Raw genomic sequence first — 20,529 nt, 5'->3', positions numbered from 1 at the left:
ATTTGGACAATGTGTTCATGCTGTAACATTTGTGATACCCACCCAGCCAATAGCAGGAGATGTCCCTCTCTTCAAGTATGACAAAGTTTTACAGTTTCTTATTTGCTTCGTCTGTTTCTGCGACATGTATGTAATTCCTGCAATATATCTGACCACCTTTCAATCAGTCTGAAGAGAACCCAGTTGCCTAAGTGTCCACACCTGCTACCCTGCTCCACCGCCGAACAACACAGCTGAGGGATCTGTATTGTTTTCTATACTCATTCCAACAAGAGAGCAGTCACTCCGTACCGTAGCCACATCACACAGTCCAGTTTCTGCCTGTACCTGTTTACAGTCTCCTGTCCAAACCGATCCAAATGGAAAAGAAGTAGGACACTAGACATGCATTCGGAGTGCAGCAGATCAAATCTCAGTCCAGCTATACAGATTTAGATTTTACGTTGTTTTCCTAAATCGCCTAGGGGAAATCCCGAGACAATTTCTTGAAAAGGACACGGTTGGTTCCCTTTCCTACCCATCCTCGGTCCAAGCTTGTAGTCGGTATTCATTGATCTCGTTGTCAACGGAACGATAAATCTTAACCTTCCTTCTACATCTACACATACACACTCCACAAGCCATCGTACGGTGCTTGGCGGAGGGTACCAAATACCAGTATTAGTCATTTCCTCTCGTGTTCCACCCGCAAAAAGAGCAAAGGGCAACGACTGTCAATAAGCCTGTGTACGAACCCTAATACCTCGCATCTTATCTTCGTGGTCGTTACGCGAAATGTATGGCGGCAGTAGACTGAATCAGCAATCGGCCTCCGGTCTCTAAATTTCCTCAATAGTGACTCGCGAAAAGAGTGTCGCCTTCCCTCCAGGGGTTCTCATTTGAGTTCACGAAGCATTTCCGTAATAGTTGCGTGCTGGTCGAACCTACCGGTAATAACTCTAGCAGCACATTTCTGAACTGCTTCGGTGTCTTAATTCGGCCTGGTGGGAATCCCAAACAGTAGAGCAGCACTCAAGAGTGTCTCGCACTAGCGTTCTATGCAACGTCTCTTTTCATATAATATATGAGCTACGTTTGCCGAAAATTCTCCCCGTAAAACGAAGTGAGCATTCTCTTTCCCGACTGTCAACCTGACGTGCTCATTCCATTTCGTGTCCCTTTGCAGTTTTGCGCCTAGATATTCCTTCTTTCCTGCCTTCCCTGTCCAACGATCCCACTCATGAAACTTCGTCGTAGTAGGATGTCCGGGACAATAGAAAAGGCACAATGACAAGGGTATTTCTTGGTAGCGGATTACTCTGCCGCACTCAAATTTAGTGTCAGATTTTGACGTCGTGGAAGAATAGTTAGTAATTCAACATAATCGCCGAACAAAGTCTGAAGCCCGCATCTCGTGGTCGTGCGGTAGCGTTCTCGCTTCCCACGCCCAGGTTCCCGGGTTCGATTCCCGGCGGGGTCAGGGATTTTCTCTGCCTCGTGATGGCTGGGTGTTGTGTGATGTCCTTAGGTTAGTTAGCTTTAAGTAGTTCTACGTTCTAGGGGACTGATGACCATAGATATTAAGTCCCATAGTGCTCAGAGACATTTGAAAGTCTGAACTGTCGCATTAACCGTGTATTGGTGTTCCCCTGCACTCCTTCGAATTAGCATTCATTCGGACTATCCTCTCTGTGTGCATTGGAATTATCCAGACATTACTGTGTTACTCGCGCTGATAAATTCTCGGCTTACGGCTGTAACTCCATGGAGAAAGAAGCATGCCTGGAACCGTCTGTCCCCAGCCTCGCACGTAAGTGGAATGCGTTGTAGGGACACGAAGTGAGGCTGCCATAACTCGGGACGGGTTCGTTACGGGCGGGATTTAATGAGCTACACCTCGGCTCTGCTCACGTCACCTCAGCACCACGCTAATTCCAAGAACTGTGCAGAGGAGCGGAACAAGACCGCCCCCTGTAGGCTGCATATCTTGGGGATTCCCCTCGGCCACTTGGCGCCGTTTCTTAGCGCTCTCGCCAAGTTGTCAGAGGGTGCTCATTAGACGCGGCCACAGAATCCTCGTATTATTCTTAAGCTTAAGCTTCAGCTTCTTGGTGCCTCTCTTCTTTTGGATACAGTACAACTAGAGACTCATTCCTCAGCTGTTCTCTTCAACATGATACTCTTCTTTATAGATAAAATAGTACTGAAAACTTAAATCCTAGAAAGTTATCTGCTCCATAAATTCGGAAATGTTCATGTAGAATGTACAAAACACAAATGGCTCATAAAAGGCTCATCGCTAGTAGACATGCCATTGGATACGAATATGATAAGGTCACGATAACAAATGGTAAAACTGGACTTGGTCGTAATATTAACGATAAAGTGCCAACATTCAATAATTCGTTGAAGTGCATAGATATATTGCTTTCATTTGTTCCAGTAAAACTCCTCAAACAGTATAACTATACACAGGCGCTTGTTATAGACACGTAATCAAAATTCGGAAAACTAAGGCCTATGATTGCAGTTTTCCAATCCAAATAGATTTGGCTATTGTTTCTCTCTCCAGACAGGTACAATAGTTGATATTAACCTGTGTAGACTAAACTCCTTGTATCCGCCAACAACATGGTGGACGCTGCCGGTACATGTTAGGTCACACCTAGTGAGAGCCACTACCAGCAAAAAACAGTTATGATAAGACTAAAAACACCTCTCGATAAAACATACTTGATTCCAGTCGTTGAAAAGGAAAGGATACGTATACTTAATTTCTTTCAACCGCCTAACCCAGCAAGCAAACTAACAATAAACACAGAATTTGTAAAATCCCTCAAAATTAAGAAATAAACTAACGTTTGATAAAACTGTAACACCGGAAAGATTGAGGTGAATCCATGCAAACTCACAGAGTAAGCGTAGAACACGGAAACAGCAGTCAGTCATCATGGTACCAATCTTTTAGTTCGCAATTTCTAGTCAATACTACGAAATTCTGTGTTTTCGCTGCGTCAGATCTGAGCAAGAACTCAAGCTTCAAAAGATTAACATCATTTCCGTCGTCGGGAAACTACACAGTGCTGAAATAGGATGTGCGCATCTAACGTAGTTTCGTCCCACGCTACTTTCGTTCTGCGTTACTATAGATAGTGTTGTCACCTGAAAATAGGCGGCGATTGTGATTAGAATGCACAAATGTAGGAAATTAGCACTGAAGTAGGCACAGCCTTCACCATCAACATTCTCTGGGGCGGAAATACGGAACGGAAGAGAAATAGACACCTCACACCTAGCATTTTACGGAACTTCATATTAACGGCCCTAGTGATGATACTTATCCACTAAGATACAAAAGAGGTAGTAGTAGAAATTCTCAGGTTAAGCACAACATTTAACAGAGGCAATGGGTGCAATCATCCTGACGCCTCGGACGAGGACCTAGAGTTGAAATTGTCACAAAGAGCGAAAATTTCAGTACCTTTCAGTTACACTCAGACTAAGTTTGCTTTGTGAGTGGCGTTTCAGCGAGTCGAGTGGTAGGTGCCAATTGTAGTCCGTACTGAGCGCCACGCGTTCGCTATGTTGCCTGTTTAATAGGTTTGTGAGGTGCCTTTGGAAGCGTGACAGACAGCAAGCCGGCAACACTGGCCCTCGTCACTACGGTCTTTCAGCCACATCGTAATTTGAATATTTGAGTACGATGTCAAAGGGGTAGGCGATGTTCGGAGCTTTCTCTTTTGCCCCTCCCAGTTCACAATGCTGATATGTTTCTTTGTGTGCCGATTTCCCGCATTTCCACATGCGGATTTCGTCTCCCCTTCCCCATATTACGTCACTCCACCTCCAGCAGGCAGAACGTCACTGCATAAATGGTACACCTTGATTGCGGCAGCAAAAATTGGATGCTGTCCGTACCACATTTTGAGAAAGTCATCGACTGTGTGTACAAATAAATTACACATACTCCTGGCTTTCAAAGTCTCTTTCGAGATGCAATATCTCATAATTAAAATTAAAATAGTCTCCATCTCTGATACTAATGTAAGTTTCCGGGTGTTTTCCCTAGGTTTTAAGGCAAATGCCAAAATTGGAAATCCGCTGCCTCTGCCTCACTGCCAGCTCTCAGGGACTCGAACCTGGAACTTGAGCGGACTCTGCTAGCAAACCACAACGGAGGACTCGCATTCATAGCCCCATTTCCCTCTATATCTCTCTCCTACGTTCCAAACTTCATAAGCCTGCCTTGCGGAGCTAGAACTACCGGAAGAAAATAGTAGTCGGGTGCAAATTTTTGTTCTGCCTAGAAGTTTCAAATCAGTCAACACACTCCTCTGCAGCTTCAAAATTCATTCTGGACCAATCCGCTAAGCTGTCACTAAGTTATTTTTCCGTAATAGCGTCTCTGTCAGGAGTGCTAGTCCCACAAAGTCTGCAGAAAAACTTCTGTGGACTTTATAGTTCACGGGTGAACGGCCGGATGTCACAGTCCGACGGGCACGATATTTCAGAGATCACATTCTCGTCAACGGCAATGAGTGTGTCAACAACCAAGAGCTTGAGCATCTGGAGAAAATATTCGGGAGGAACTGGTACACTGAGCGACAAATCTGGAGCGTCGTACACTGACGGTAGAAGCGACAGAATAGATGAGGAATCTCAGGGGTATGTGACCACTGCGTTTATTCCATTTTGTGGTGCATTATCGGGAACGATAGGACGAATTCTGCGGAAACGACGAGTGAAGAGTGTCTTGCACCCCCCCACCCCCACCCCCACCCCCACCCCCACCCGCCAACGCCACCGCCCCCGCCCCCGACCCCCCTCAGCTGAAACTATCAAGTAGTGCCAAAGACGACCTTGGGCTAGGGTAGTCTGGGGTCAATGAGATCCGCTGCCAATGTAGCATAACACACACGTCAGTGGTGAATACTGTCGATTATTGTTGCCGAGAACACCAACGGAACACAAGAGTGCAGCAGCCTAACAAGTCAGAGTCGCGTAACACTGCCTATGGGAACTACGTGCCGCGGATTATGACCGTACTAAGATACTGACAGAAAAACTAAGTTCTGGGACGGTGTTGTTAAAGAATGTATCGACATTTTCGCAAGGGAACCGCTGATCTATTGTCATATCGGCTACATCGCTAGTAAAAACTGGGAACCTGCACTTAAATAAAAGAGGAAGGATATATCCCATAGTGAACTGGCTTCGAGGGGGTGTGGGAGCAACGGCAGAGGCGCCGACAGCGAATGTCCTTGGGCACGTACCTCGTACTGAGTGATATGTCGGTGGAGGGGGGGCGGTCAATGGAGAGAGCGCAAGGTCGGGAGTGGAGATGGGGCAGGGAGGAGGAGATGATAAAAACCCTGCGCCAGCTTCTAGAGAATTTGTTTACCAGAGCACCTGGTGATGGTACCGTGGTCGCCTGCAGAAATATTGTGCCCGTTGGACGCTGTCGTCCCCTCGCTGTTCACCCGCGAAGTATTTTGTCACGAGTTATACAGGAAGAAGTTGAAGAATCAAAACTCCTCTGGCGTTTGGAAGGTAGGAGGGAGCGGTACTAGTGAGGATGCGAGGATGAACCATGAGTCGTTCTTGAGTAACTGTCTGTAGAGCACTTGCCCTCGAAAAGCAAGGGTCCCAGGTGTGGCACTCAGTTTTAGCCGCCAGTCTGAAATCCGACAATGCATCATCTTGTGAAGATGATGACCGGGCTATTAATTGCATGCTAAAGTTTCTGCCCAAATGTGTTGCTACTTGAGTATGCGCAAATCTATCAACGATGAGCTCTCAAACCAAATGAAAAACTGCAAACAAGGTGCAGTTTGGTTCGCCTGTGATAAAGAGCGAAAACGGTAGAGTTGTAGTTCGTGACGTACATCGGTCACACCGCGACACTTGGGCATCTGCAGACCATGTCGCTAACACGCTCTCACTCAACGACAGTGTTGTTCAAGTACACGCAGGAAGTTAGCGTCGCAGCTGCGGTCTGTCTGACTGTGTTGTTGAGCTGCGTGGTGGAAAAACCCTGGTGTGGTGGAATCTGCCGCATTTGGATGTAAAACGTGCTACCGGTTTGTGCTTATTGTGGGCAGTCCAAACAGAAACTGCTATGTCACGGTTCCCGCCAATGTGCTACCCCTCCTTCGGACAACCGAACCTGTCGTATTATAGCAGGATAATGGCTGGAAATATGTGGCGAAGGATGTGCAAGCTTGCTCGAAAACTATGGGAGAACCACGCCTTCACTGGCCTAAAAGCTCATTTGCGATGTTTATAGAACAGGGTTTGAATATTGTTAGTCGACAACTTACCTGTTACCATCTTGCAACAATCACTGTTGATTTTCTGCTTTTGTGGAACTTAGATGGAGGTGTATTTCTCAGAAATATTTCCCTACCCTCTTCAATTTCTTAACACCACACCGCTCTGACTGCAAAATGAGAGGTGTAACCTCTACCTTGCCTACTTAAGAAGGTGGAAAGACGGTAGTGTAAAGAATATAGTCGTAACCGTCTCCCAATTTCCAGCAGGAAGTCAACTAATTGATGTTAGCTGAAATCGGCCGAGTGGTGCTTGTTAATTCCTGTTGCAATTTTCTGTTACTGCATACGGATCTTAGAGAGAAACTCAAAGCTACAGACTTGGCCCAAAGTAATTTTGAAAACTCAATTGCTTAAAGCTATCGCTCAGTCCCGTTTTGCTGTATTGTTAACGGAGAGTCTGGTTTCGGTTCTGAGAGAGTGGAGGTTCATTGGTGCTCGATAAAAGATCAGATAATTCACTAACCTGTATATCGATCACGCCAATAGCGGACGGCCTTCACGTCAGCACCATCTCAACTCTTTCACGGAAAACTGGGAACAAAGCTGATAATTACAAAAAATTAATACAAAAGGACATGCCGGGACTATTAAGCAAATAAACTCGAAATATATTGATTTAATTATACTTAAAATATTTGCGGTTCTTAAGAGCTAGTAAGATAGACGCGTACATAGCGAAAGCTGAAGGATGAAAGACGATGCGAAACTGCAAGGCATCTCCTTGGTGGCAACAGAAACTATAGGAAGGCTGCAACTTCCTTTATTATCACAGAAAGCCTTACAAGTACTTACTTACATTTGAGGTCTCTCTGTTCCATGCATTTCATATTTCATGAGCATAAAGAAAGCAAAATTTCTTCGAGGTCAAACAAATAAGTGATACTTTAACGCTACATTGAGCTGCATCGAATCCTATGAGTCAGAAATAATGTGCATTTCGATAATAATAATAATGATGTTGATGATAATTATTATTATTATTATTATTATTATTATTATTATTATTATTATTATTTGTTTGTCGCCATGTACCCAAGTTTATTTCACTAACCAGGGATTTCTTCAGACATTTAATGAACTACCACGGAGATCGTGTGGGTCTTGAGAGTGTTTTCTTAGATCCGTTGTAGGTACGTGATCATTAAGTAATAAAAAAAAGTTCAGTAATTTAGCATACTTTTGCATCAGTTTGGGTGAATTTAGACGGAGATGTGACATCGAATTTTTTAAGCGCCTGACAATTAAGACGTAGCTCTACGGTGTTACTTAAAGGAACATGACTAGGGTGAGACACAATGTTTTCGAGGTACTAGATCTTGGCAAGAGCGATTAATGTTAATTTGTGACCTCTAGGTGGCATTATTTTTAGTGTAGTTACGTAGCGAGGCAGCAGCTTCGCAATGAAGTCACTCGCCAGTTTTTAGAATCGGCTTCCTACGCCGAATTCCAGGCGCACCGTTATAATGATATGCACGATTGTGAGTGCTGACGCAAATGTGTGGGTATCGTAGCCAAACGTGTGCTGCCGTATATCCGCCACTGAAAAGTGAACCATTCTGTCAGTTCACCGTACATTGCAGCTTTGTCTAGTTCTATGAGAGACTCTTCCACGCATTTGAAGTATCTTCCAAAATCTGCTAGAAACATTCAAAATTCTGCATACGTTGCGCACTTGAGAACATAGCCACCACTATTTTCAGAATCCGAAGGATGTTTATGTCCATATATCACATTCCATTGGCATTTTTATGCGAATTAGTGAATAACAAGCAGCTTTGAGATATTACGCACATTGTACAAAGGTATATAGTCGTTGCTAAATTGTTTCAGCTCCTGTAGTTTACAGACAACGCATGCTCTTCCTTTTAGCAACTGAGTCTGACACCCAAATGAGACGCGAGAAATAGGTTACCTGAAAAAAATCGTCGTGCTTTTGTTAGAAAATGAAATAATTTTATAAACTGCGGTAGACATGGTCGTCTCCGTACGGTAAAAGTTTTTTTTTTCCGTCTTTTCTATTATTGTGCTTCTGAAATCTTGAGTGGTAGTACCCTTTATGTACCAGACAACTTTTTCTAAGTTATCCTCAAATGGTTGATCTCTTCCATCTTCCTTACCTCTTGTTAACAGTTCCATGTCATTTTTGAAGCACTTTTCGTCAGAGTTTTTTAGGTTAAATTTTCCGTGAACTGGAGTTCTATTGGAATAACACAAGGACCAGAGTGTCTGTTGTTCTAGTCACAGGTTTGTGCAGATAGTTCTCTCCGTTTATTAGTGTTTTGTTTATTTTCAGTTTCAGAAAATACATCGACAGGATCCTGACGGTGGATAGATTATTTTAATACGTGGTTGATTTTTTAACTGCAAGCGGTAGTATCCTCCTTTACCACAGGCTTTTTTTTAATTTTTAACCTCTTAAAATTCTACATTAACCAAGGTAGTCTAGAGGAAAAAAATGAAATGTAGAAAATTCGCTCCAATTTCCTCAGCGAAATTATACTAAAATGTACACATTCCATTTCCAGAGAAATCATAAAGACGAAAGACGATTACACATGTCTACGGTATAGCCTACAAAATCCGTATGGAAACAAGTTTTTCACTTACACGTACAGCTGTACCTCGATTGCAAATTATTTCGTTATCCAGTTTTCCTTTTGAATTGGTTCTACAGTCAGAAGCATCAGAACTGTACACAACTGGAACACAAGTAAGCAACAAGTAAAATTCGATATGTGAGCGATTAATCTGTATTTTAGAAATGCTCCCTATTATCTGTGTGATGCAGCATCCATGCCAACGGACTGAGAAAATGGGCCTCCAAGGAAACGAGGCGCTTGTATGTGGTCAGGTATTCATGTTATGGTAAAGCACCTTCGACTAGCCTTTCCCGCGAGCTTCTATGCAACGGTAATTTGGTGCAATAAATATTGTACTTTGTCCTTGTATAAGTGCGTAAACTTCATTATTGGTTAGGGCTACCCTCATATGCTCACAGACGATCAACGGACTTTGTTTGACAGTATGTAGGCAAAATTATCATTATGATTTACAATTTCCCACTTCCTGAAGAAGGATCGAACGAATTTTCAAATGCAAGAAACACGATGTGACGTGAAGTGGTACAGGAAAGTCACAACAACGCCAATCTCGTCGTTCGAATCAGTGTTTTAGTGCGATAATTATCGGTATGCTCAGACAACTGACCATCGAATTCGACAATCCTTAGGTTAACTGCGTTGAAGCAATTTTAAATGTATTATTATTGCTGAATCAAAATGTTACGGCTTGGATAGAAAAGTCTTTCATATACTGTAGTTAGCGTCTTCTCAACAGCAGGGATTTGTGCAGCCCATCTGGAACTTCATAGCCTATATAGAGAAATTTTCTAGATTCATAATGCCACGTAAGTAATAGGTGCAAATACCGCACAGTTGGTTTAAATGGCCATAATAAGATTTTTTCCTTCTCTTATCTTAATTTGTCTAACGTCTAAAAATAGGTTAGAAAAAAAGTGGGGTCTACTGATTTCACTTTTCGTGATATAACCTAAAATTAGATATCAATTGTGAAAGGCCAATGTAGCATAATACTATTTTTGAATCTCCCTGGTATCAAACGTACGTTCCGGACCACGACTCGAACCTAGGACCTGTGTCTCTGAAGGATAGGAGATCAGGTACTGGCGCAAGTAAGGCTGCGGTCTTCAGTCGGTGCTCGGATAGCTTAGTTGGGGGAGCACTTGCCCGCGAACGGTTCGAGTCCCGGAACGACACACAACTTTCATCTGGCAGGGAGTTCCAAATCATTCACGCTGAAATTTTTTTCTGCACCTGTTACATTTTTTACGCAATAGTAAACTTTATGTGTGTTGTAATTCAACAACCTTACAAGGAAAGTAGAGCCGAAGCTCCTGCGAACGTTTGACGATATCATAAAGAATGAATGACGTCGCGTTGGGCTGGTAATCTCCTAGCATTTGCCACAATGAACTGACGTAAAAAACCTTGATACCCAAAACAAAGGGATGGAAGCGGTCTCCATGGAAGTACTCCACTTTGACAAAGAAGCGAACGTCTTGCAATTATTAAGAATTCATACATACTTTACCATAAGCATTTTGTTTTATACATTTAAAACATTATCAGTCGATCGGAATCAGACATTTACAATTTTAGTTTGCTGCTGTATCTTATATACATTTGTTCTCCGCAAATCACCTTAGGGTTTGTGACAGAGGGTATTTTGTGTTCTACTGTCACTGTGGCAAATGTTTCGAGGGAAGAAAGATTGTTGGTAAGCCTCCTTGTTAGCTCGAATATCTCTGATTTCATAGCCTTTGTTGCGATGTAATCATAGGACAGAGTTACATAGGCTGACTCTTCTAGGAGATCGACAGGAAGTGCAAAACGGCTAAGCAGGGATGGCTAGAGGAGTTTCAAACGTAAACCACAGCAGCATGCAGAACGCCTCCCTGGAGGTAGCTGACCATCTACGTGACACTTCCGCGCTTACTCAGTTAACATGTGACGAAACGCGCTGCTTTTGTTTGGCTCTTCTCTACTTCCTGTATCAATCCTATCTGGTATTAATTCCAGACAAACGAGCAAGATTGATGCAGATATCGAATGAAAGTTCTGTAAACTATCTGCTTCCTCTGTTTCAAAAGGTAAGAAAATGTGAATTTTAGTTATTCCACTTTGGAATTCCACCTATAGCTGGAAATATGGTCTCTATGCATATCTTCCATATCGACGCACATGTGCGCTCGCGTGCTCTTGTGTGTGTGTGTGTGTGTGTGTGTGTGTGTGTGTGTGTGTGTGTGTGTGTGTGTGTGTTTTGGGGGATTGGGGGTTCAATTGAACTTTCGTTCCTTCGATCTGTAATCTACCATGTACCCCCCCCCCCCCTCCCCTCCGTCAGTCAAGAAGTTGAGAGACTGGATTAATAAAAAACAGAACAGTTAAGATGATGGTTTTTATGCTAAAGTTCTCCCTCCCTCCTACTTGCCTAAAAGACACAGAAAATAAACAAAACCTTGTAAAACCGTCAGTCCTCCTTTGGGATGTTTTTCAACTCTCGCGTTACATTGGCTTGAATGTGACCTATGTCCTCAAACCGTTGACTCTTCATGTGAATTTCTGCACTTTATCATATTGTGGTAGGTTGTTATTGATAGTACCAAGTCTTGTCACCGCGACGATTTTTTTCAGTAAAAAAATTGTCCGCGTTTTGCACTTCAAGCAAGTCGGCAGGTGTCCACGCGTCGTTTTTGTTCCGGAGACGAGATGTGAGGGACAAACTGTGCCCATTCTTCTTCTCCTCTTCAAAACATTCTGGAGAATGAGTTGAACACTTGCTTTAGATCCATAGCCATCAATAACATTGACACATCCAAGCCTTACGTCCACCACTCACCTGATTGATCTAATGAATGTATGTTGTTCACAACAGTCAGTTCAAGTTGCCTCAGTAGTTACTACACTGACGTCGGTTATAATCCAGAAATAAATTATACTTTGTATACTTACTTACATTGATTTATTTTAATATGTGTGTTGAAACACAAGTGTAAAAATTAATCATCTAAATAGGGAAAGCAGTATGTTGGGGGTGGGGAGGCTAAAGCTTGTAGGCACCTTACTGAATCCGACCCCTGTGCCCTTCACATGAGCTAGGTAATAAAATGGCGTCTTAGTAACTACAATCGCCTAAATAAAAGCCTGTGGCTTACTTGGTTTTGATACACTAATAGAACGATAAGAATATGACAACTGGAAAGAAAGAGAAAGAGAAAGAAAGAGAGAGAGAGAGAGAGAGAGAGAGAGAGAGAGAGAGAGAGAGAGAGATGGCGAGGAAGATTGACGCGTGCTTCCCTCGAAAATTTCTCTCTTTCATACCTCCTTTGTGCTATCACAAATTACACATCCTTGATATCATTTGTACTAAGATCGCAAAACACGCAGGTGCCTATACGCTTCCACAACCCTGAGTGGAATGCACGAGTTCTAATAAATGTTCACCAATCTGCAGTCTTCTATAGTTGTTGTCCACTGCGAAGGAAACACCATGTAGGACGTGAAACCGGTATCTGGAGGCTGTAATAAACTCTTAGCGAGGAAATGACACTGTATGAATAATTAAATTTTCAATTACTCCGTTTGAGGGATGTGACTTGCTTTTTATTAGCAGAACACGAGAAACTGCACAATTATATCTCACTTTACGAATCCTAAATAATTCCCATTCGGCTCACTTCCATATAAAATAAAACAATGATGTCCGTGTTTCCGTAATTATCGTCAAACTCATTTCAATTACATATCCAAATAACCAGGGATGACTAAATTCTTAACCGATACCGATAAAGGCACACAACATGCCTGTATTCCGAGACTGCCGAACCAGCTCTGCTCGTACAGCCGAACAACTTCGCCCACCATCCAAGTTAAGCGCGATCCGAAGATCACAGTCCGCCTTTTCGTTTAGTAGTTATTATTCTGCTGGTAATTAAAGCATACAAAATATTGGATTCATAGCCTGCTATTCAGAAACGCTTTTATATGAAATGTAAGTAAATTCACTGTGTAGTTTTTCTAATATCAATAGCAGAAGTTTATCGTTTTGGCGTGCTGCTTCCGAACACAGCAGCCAATCGAGGAGAAGGACCACAATTTAAGCGGTCTCTCTCACGATACACGAACCGAATAAACCATCTGCGACTGGTACCTCACAACCGGTAGCTCACATCACATTGTTATCTTCCCACTGCTGCCTTCTCAACTGCTGTAAGAGCTTCTAGTAGCTGAATATGATGGCTGCAAAGCCAGAAAAATTACACTGAAGAGTCAAAGAAACTGGTACACCAGCCTAATATCATGTAGGGCCCCCGTGAATACGCAGAAGTGCTGGAACACGACGTGGCATGCACTCGACAAATGTCTTAAGTGCTGCTGGAGAGAAATAACACCATGACTCCTACAGGGCCGTCCACAAATTCGTAAGAGTACGAGGGGTGGAGATCTCTTCTAAACAGCACGTTGCAAAGCATCCCAGGTATGCGCAATAGTGTTCACTTATGGGGAGTTTGACGGCCAGCGGAAGTGTTAAAACCCAGCCACTCTGAAGCAGTTCTGCACGTATGGGGTGTCGCAATGTTCTGCTGGAATTGCTGAAGTCAGGTGTTCAGACAGGATGCTTAAGTACGTGTCAGCTGTCAGAATCGTCTCTAGACACATCAGGACTCCCATATCACCCCAACTGAACATACCCCACGCCATTAAAGTGCCTCCACCATCTTGAACAGACTCCTGCTGACATCCAGGGTCAATGGATTCATACCCGTGCACGTCCATCCGCTCGATACAATTTGAAACGAAACTCGTCCGACCAAGCAACATATTTGCAGTCAACAGTCCAATGACGGTTCCAGGCGAGGAGTAGAGCTGTGGTTCAAATGGCTCTGAGCACTATGGGACTTAACATCTGAGGTCATCAGTCTCCTAGAACTTGGAACTACTTAAACCTAACGAACCTAAGGACATCACACACATCCGTGCTCCAGGCAGGATTGTAACCTCCGACCGTAGCGGTCGCGCGGTTCGAGACTGAAGCGCCTAGAACCACTCGGGCACAGCGGTCGGCCGTAAAGCTTCGTGTCGTGTATTCATCAAGGGCCCACGAGTGCGCGTTCGGCTCCGAAAGCCCATATCGATGATTTTTCGTTGAATACTTCGCACGCTGACGCTTGTAGATAGCTCAGCACTGAAATCTGCAGAAATTTGCGGAAGTGTTGCGCTCGTCACGTTGAACGATTCTCTTCAGTCGTCTTTGTCCCGTTCTTGCAGGATCTTTGTCCGGCGGCAGCGATGCCAGAATTCTGATGTTTTACCGAAAACCTTATATTCACAGTACACGCCTGAAATCATCGTAAGCGAAAACCACACTTCATCGCTACCTCGGAGATCCTGTGTCCCAACGTTTGTGCGCCGACTATAGCACCACATTCGAACTCACATCTTGACAATCTGCCAATGTAGCAGCAGTAACCGATCTGACTACTGCGCCAGACACTTGTCTCATATAGGCGTTGCCGACAGCAGCACCGTATTCTGCCTGTTTACATATTTCTGTATTTGAGTATGCATGCCTATACCAGTTTCTTTGGCGCTTCGGTGTACGAGACATAGTTAATAAATGTTACCGCAAAGTGCTTTCGTCACGGTTTGTCCATATGGATTTTTAGCGTCATTGTGATCTCTTGCCGTCAGACTGTAAAGGCCCTAGCACGAGACGACGTTGAGGATAAAAGTAATATCACTTTCCGCTCTCATTTTCGCGGTTGGGATGTGTGAAGCGATTGCTGTCACACGCCGTTCGGTATGACGACGGTGGCTTCCGGCGTAGCATCGCGGTGTGTTAGCCGCAGCGCTATTTCGGTGCCTGGGTATCCGGTGCGACGAGCTACCAGAGGCACGCGCCTGCCTCCACCTCGAACGGCGGGGTATCTACCGCCAGTCATTTGTCTCTCCTGAAGCACCCTCCCGCCAAGTGTTGCGATGATTTGTGTACCCCATTCATAAATACACGAGACCAGTTTCCAGACACGTTTAATATCTTAAAGTGAAGGAGAGCTCAGAACGCAGTCGTGTATCTGTTCCACGCAGGTTTTCCAATGCCGTCATGTGTTCGGTGATATTGTGCTTGATACTACAATAAAACTCTTCTTGCATTGCAGAAGTAATGTCTTTGTCAAATATTCGCCCTGTAGCTTAATGTATTAATTCTACAACTTTGCTTCCACAGTTCCGCAATAGATGCCAGCAGCGGCAAGTGGTGGTGCAGGTGGTAGGCTGTAAACGTCATACAATAAGATTAGGCGTTCGTAAACAAAGCGCCATCAAAATTTTGGTCGATTTGAAATTGCATCATAAAGTTGTTCTCGACTGAATATGTCAGTTGACGAGTCCAGTTGTCATTTGCGGGAAGTTTTAATTTTCTTCTTCAACATGAAGAAAATATTGGGTAAGACCTATGGTGAGGCAGCTGTTAGTGAAATAACGTGCTCAGAATGGTTTCAACGCGTAAAGAACGGTGATTTTTGACGTCGCAGACCGGTTTGGCGTTGGAAGAGAGAAGCCAACCGAAACAATCATAAGATACTTGTTTTGTAAATTAAACTGCCTTTTGCTGCTGCTATTTAGTTTATTTCTCCCATACGCCTTTTCTTGTTTTAAGGCATCATCAGTGGGATCTACAAAGATACATTTTTGTTTAGTTTTAGATTTAGAAATCATAAGAGATCGTTATCGAAGGCAGTTGATGCGTTTGAGCCGAGCACTGAAAGACAATCGGCCACATAGGCATGAAAATGTGATGTTCCAGTGTGACAATGCTGGACTACATTTCGCAAAACCCATGGAAAGAGACTCGGAAATGCGAAGTCCTACACAGAGACGTATTCTCTACACTTTGCTGCCTCTGACTACCACCTTTTTCATTAATGGCCCACGGCCAGGCTGAGCAGCGTTTCCGGTCATATGAAAAAGTGCGGAACTGAATCGATTCATGGGTCTCCTCAAAAGACGACCAATTCTTCCGCCACGGGATTATATGATGCTCTAACGACGGCGGTAAGTAGTGGCCAGCGACGGCCAATATTTTGAATCGCGAGGTTTTTCTAAGTTTTTCATAATAAGACCTCAAACTTCAAGAAAAAAACGCCAGAAGCAAAGTTGTAGATTCAATAATTAGTCGGGGTATGATGTTTAAGGTACGAAATTGGTTCATTGTAGCAACAAGTGCCGTCTGCAAGGATGCACATTAATAGAAAAACTCTGTTAAAAAATCTCCGGAAAAATATTAAATTAATGTTTGGTATAGATCATTATATCGTCTCTAAGCATTTCAGTTTTTTTTTAATTAGAGCCGGATTAAAGTTAACTTTCTAAACGAATGAAGTTTTCTAGTTTGGGAAATGATTTCAAACTTACCACATCGTGTTTCGAAAATTACTGATCTCACTAAGGTTTTTTTTTTACTATCAAAATACTGTGTAGGCCAAAAGTCAAAGCCAGCCAGTGTGGCCGAGCGGTTCTAGGCGCTACAGTCTGGAACCGCGTGACCGCTACGGTCGCAGGTTCGAATCCTGCCTGGGGCATGGATGTGTGTGATGTCCTTAGGTTAGTTAGGGTTAAGTAGTAAGTTCTAGGGGACTGATGACCTCAAAAGTTAAGTTCCATAGTGCTCAGAGCCATTTGAACCAACCAAAAGTCACGAAATGGTTATAACTGTAAATAACATTTTTAACGTTTCAGAGATCATCATTTCCGTCCTTGACTACATAAATTACTTACTTCACTATTTCTGTTTCGGCTTTAGTATATTATCAAGTGTTACTGCAAACGATTTTGCTTTAGCTCAAATCAGGCTTCAAAATCCTACGAACTGTAGACATTTCAACGTCGGAACTACAGTGAAAAGGCTTAGTTCCCACAACGACATGTATACATATCGGATGATTTTAAAATCTGACATGTGATGATACAAAATACTTTGCAGTGACTGTTGATAATGGACCCAGGGCCAAAGCTGCAATAGTGAGGCAACGGAGAATATAACGTCCTTTAAAAAATTCTAAATTCTCACGAGTTCCCATTGAAATGATGCTGAATATGTCCATGCTCGATCTCCTATCCTTTCTCTGCCATAATCTGAAACAAAAGGAAGAAGAAAAGAATGAAGTTACTCAGTTACAGCTCCTTCGTGACCTTTTGCCCTCCCTGTACTTCGATCTACATCGGATCTAGCCTAAGTTTCGTATCGTATTGTGTTTGCTACGTGTAAGCTACGGAAAGCGGTTCTTTTCTTTAAATTTTGTCGTTAAGCAGCTCCTAACAATTAATTCTGTCTTCTACAAAAAAGGTTGTAAACAGGTATGGTATAGATAGCTACAGTATAAGTTCCGTAGTTGACAACCGGTGGGGCTCAATGGCTTGCACTGTAGCAAGACAATGGGAGACGAAGATGCGTCTCCCTTTCGTGTACTGCTTGGCAGAGCATCCCAACACTCTCGTAAGATAACTAACTTAAATCGGACTACAGTGACTTATTGAGGCTCGAAACACGTCAATTCATTAACTGTTCAAGGGAAAAGTTGTACCTGCACCAATGTTAAGAAACCACTTTCTAAATTCTCAGTATACTTTAACAGTGGAGATCACAGATACCTCTATGGGGATAATACGGGTCAAGGCAAAAGAATTCTATAATAAATATTGTTTAGGATTTTCTAAGTCTTCAGGAAGTTGGGCTAAACTGGAAGTCTTAAAATGATAACTTCTCATCTGATACATTGCCCCAGATTGTTCGTACACTTGGCCCTAAACTCACAACCTAAAAATCAATTGCCTTCAATTAAGATCTAATTACATTGCTTGGTAAAATAACTTGTTAGTGGCTGTAAGTGTAATGTTGTTTATTAATGGTGTGATTGGCTGTTAACATACCTGTACTCATTTTATTCACCCACTGCGGGCACTTAATAACCGAAAGTGTCACAGTAGACGAATCACTATTTCAAACTGACTGATTTAAAAGGAAACTGCAGCACAGAACTACTTAGCCTAAGGATGCTTAGAATAATTGAATTGTGGGAAATTCTCCGCATGTTCCAGACATATTTTCGACTGGAACAGCGGCCAGGACAATCTAAAAAAATTATTTGCATTAGTCTAAATTTAAACTTTTATTTTGTTGAATAACTGCCGTTTCCCGTATCAAGTACTATCACGTCAGTCGTAAAACTCGCTTATCCAAGTAGTTATGCCTTAATACTCAGACATACCTTAGTAAGGTAATTTGAAGACTGCGTCTCAGACCAAAACTGGTAGTCATTTGACACAAAAATACGACTGTAGACAACAGCAAATAATGTGTTCGCCAAATCGTTTTGCGATTTAACTAGCATTGCGCTCTCATTTAAATATATGGCCGAAAGAGTCCGCCTACAGGAATTGTGAATCAAACCCTGTCGCCAAGGACCGCGTGCCACAAAGAGCGCAGATTCACCACGAGATGGGGAAACTCAGAGGCGTCTATTGTCTACTGAGGCCTAAGCGCTGTAGTATGCGAGTGAAACAGACGAGAACCTATGTCATAGGTAAACCCAGTAGAAGGCTTTCGTGGACACGTAGAGACGTAGCAGTGTTAAATATGGCGGAGTTAAGATCGAACATAAAGGGAAACATTTATAAAAACTATTTAATTCTGTAGTAATGCAGGGAATCAAGCTACAGTAATTTTAATCGGCCATGTTCCATAAATTTTCATGGTGATCCCAATAAAACTTGAATATTGATCATATCTATATTAGTTTAGGATTGACTGTTAAAGTGAAATTCACAAGTTTTGTAACAAAAGCCTCAATGCTAAAATCTGAATGCTTTAGTCGATCTTATCCATCGACATTTCATATAGAAGCGCATCATTAAAGTGACTAATGTTGCAAATATCAACTCTGTAACTTCATTTGTTAAAAAGATATAGTAAATTTAAATTAGGAGTACTTCCAGTTCAGCATCAGATCATTATTTCCTTCACAGAAAACACATTGGACGATGACACCATGACACCATGACACCTTATTGAATCATTAGGCAATAGAATATTTGTTGTAAAGTTTAGTGCATAATACTTTTGTTGTTTGTTTATTTATTTATTTATCAGAAAGCACATTGGTGCAAGGCTACTGGCCGTAGCATTCAAAGCTAAGAAGGAAATTGTATTGGTTTTATGTAAAAGAATTTAACGTTTATTATGTAATGGATATTATTGTTACTTTATTTAGAACGTGAAAGTGGTCAAGCTTTGATTATTTGAATATGTTAAAATGTAAAATAATGTAGAATAAGCTGTAGCCAATCAGATGGACGGCCTCAGGAAAGAGAACTGCACAAGTCAGTTCAGCGAAGATGTTCGGCGCGCGGGAAAACGCGGCCGGGGACGGGCAGAGACACGGCTGGTTGTTCAAAAATGGTTCAAATGGCTCTGAGCACTATGGGACTTAACATCTGTGGTCATCAGTCACCTAGAACTTAGAACTACTAAAACCTAACTAACCTAAGGACATCACACACATCCATGCCCGAGGCAGGATTCGAACCTGCGACCGTAGCAGCAGCGCGGTTCCGGACTGAGCGCCTAGAACCGCGAGACCACCGCGGCCGGCCACGGCTGGTGGAGACGCGAAGGCGGACAGTTCGGCTGGAGACACCAAAGTAAACAGTTCGGATTGAGACGCGAGAGCGGACAGTCGGTCTTTAGGCAGCTACGAAGTGAGACGACTTAGAAAATTTCGCGTTGTGTGTTATCACGGCGCTTAGTCTCTGAGCGGTGAGCAGCTGCACGCCTGGTGTGAACTCTTCACTTTTCGCTGTGAGATTGTGAATGATCTCACTGTGTCAAATGGATACGCGCTCGAGTGTAAAAGTAACTCTAAATACGACCACTTGAGCAATTAGTTTGCTTTCTGAATAAACATTATTCTAACCAAATCGCAACTGTGTGGCCTACGTCATTTATGGGCCGTTAATTTAGTCCCCGATATTATTATTACTACTGTTACTATATGTTATGCTGACTTTGTATTTCGCGAACTTGTCATCAGCCAGACAATTTAACCAAAGGGTGACAAGTGCGTGATTTATGGCGTCTAATGCGACACGTGCAGTTCAACCCCTAGACGAGTTTGAGCAAGACATTTCAACGAAGAGGAACCGCATGTGCGTCCAAACATTTCTGAGATGTTAGCTCGCAGTTTGTTTCCTTTATTAAAAGCATGACTTTTGCTTTAATGTGTATATAGTCGGAAGCCGAGGTACCAAAAGATTTTTCATATTACCACCGCCAAATAAGAGCCCACAGCAGTGCCAATAAAAGAAACTTCGCTCTGCCAATTAACTTCCACTGTAAAACTTCCGGCGGTATAAACTGTCCAAAAGACAGTTGCGAAGCATCCTTCGTATACCAGTGCCTTCCGTACGACCTCTGGAGACACACTGGTTGTGTTGTTCCTCGGAATACATGTACACCATACTTGGAGATAATGTAATAAATGGCAATGTTCTGGAAAAAGATAATAAATTTGCAGGCAAATGAAAAATATTGCTTTCCTGAGATGTAATGTTCAAGAATATTACTCCTTGAATTCTTCGACAAA

The 20,529-nt window shown here is 42.8% G+C and overlaps 1 protein-coding gene across 1 annotated transcript in view; it reads left to right on the top strand.

Annotated features, from left to right (window-relative positions):
- The window catches only part of LOC126272753 (uncharacterized), a 451,358-nt gene that overhangs the window by 189,448 nt on the left and 241,381 nt on the right, over nucleotides 1–20,529 (top strand). The window lies entirely within an intron of this gene.

Source organism: Schistocerca gregaria, chromosome 5 (assembly GCF_023897955.1).
Source record: "Schistocerca gregaria isolate iqSchGreg1 chromosome 5, iqSchGreg1.2, whole genome shotgun sequence".
In the NCBI taxonomy this organism is placed as follows: Eukaryota; Metazoa; Arthropoda; class Insecta; order Orthoptera; family Acrididae; genus Schistocerca; species Schistocerca gregaria.
The sequence above is the reverse complement of the archived record's forward strand: the minus strand, read 5'-3'. Positions and strand labels throughout refer to the sequence as shown.